A 1426-nucleotide genomic window follows, 5' to 3' on the forward strand; every position below is an offset into this window, starting at 1 on the left:
TTGAAAGGTATTGTGCATTAACTCACTACACCATTCCTGTTCCAGGTGCTGTTACTCCTTACTGACTGACGAAACTCTTGAATGGAGAGTTGCGAGTCAATACTGACCTGCTGCATCTGTGGATCGGCTCAGAGAAGTCTTATGTGTTCCATTCTAAAGAGTGTTTGCTGATGGTGGTATGTTGTGCAAAGTAAGTTGGCATGTTTCAACCCAAAGCCAATGGCATTGTTTTAATACCAAAAAGTTTATTTTGTGGTGGTCTGTTTTGGTGTTATGTTTTTTTGTTATCTATTCAATTGCTAACGTGCAGTTGCACTTTGCTTCAGAATATAGATTTGGTTGTTGGAAGTGGATTATATTAGTTGCTGTGTACATATTATTTCATTTTCAACTCTCATGGGTCGTTTCACCTGTATTTTTACAAATAAAATTAGATGTGCTATCTGTTTTTTGTGAATGGCGAGACATCAGCAGGCAGTAGTTCAATGAAAACCATGCATGTTTCAGGAGGGAACTGTTCTACCAGAAATGAGTCTAGCTGTATTCCATCTATGTGCCTGGATTTATCATGTCCTCATGTGATTATGGAAGCTGTCACTGCATGCCAAGTTCCTAATTTTTTGAAGTTGTAATAGGTGGGTTTTTTCTTTGGATCAGTCTAAAATTTTCTCCCTCTACAATAAAAGGGAAAATAACAACCAGGCTATGTCGTAGTGGAACACAGCTAATTCCCTAATCATTGCTGTTCTAGGTGAAGATGGGTGCCTATCCAACTGCCAAGATGTTTGCCTTTGTGGAGTTCACTGTCTGGCCTCCTCACCAAGAAGATGGCTCTGTTTTGATGAGACAGTAAGAGTGTGATCATGCAGCTTTGTCACTGCGCCAGTTTTCATAATTGCCTCATTTCGTCCGTTTCTTTGGTGGCAGTAAGTGTCTAGACAGCTGGTGGTGTTTTTATTTCTCGTTCCAAAAAAGTGTTGCAGTAATTCTGTGACCCAGCTCAGAGCTTTAGGCTCTAAGCTAAGAGGTAGATGACATGATACCAATATGGTGGCACAGATGGCTTGCTCAGTAAATAAATAGGTTGGAATAAAATATTTAGAGGAAAAAAATTGCTATGAAAATTCAACAATGGGTCTAGAGTTTTATATTACAGAATATCTAGATATAAACAACATGGAGCTTTTGAGGAGAATGATGAATTTAAGAGTTTTAATAGACGGTTGGTTATGTATTTGTTTGTTAATTGCACTGCCTGAATGGCATTGCCGTCTCCAAGTAAAGTCATGTTTGTTTTTTTATTCCAGCTTGTTTTTATCTGGTGTGTCTGCTTGAAAGGTATTGTGCATTAACTCACTACACCATTCCTGTTCCAGGTGCTGTTACTCCTTACTGACTGACGAAACTCTTGAATGGAGAGTTGCGA

Source organism: Frankliniella occidentalis, unplaced genomic scaffold, assembly GCF_000697945.3.
Source record: "Frankliniella occidentalis isolate FOCC.00 unplaced genomic scaffold, Focc_3.1 Scaffold255, whole genome shotgun sequence".
Taxonomy (NCBI): domain Eukaryota; kingdom Metazoa; phylum Arthropoda; class Insecta; order Thysanoptera; family Thripidae; genus Frankliniella; species Frankliniella occidentalis.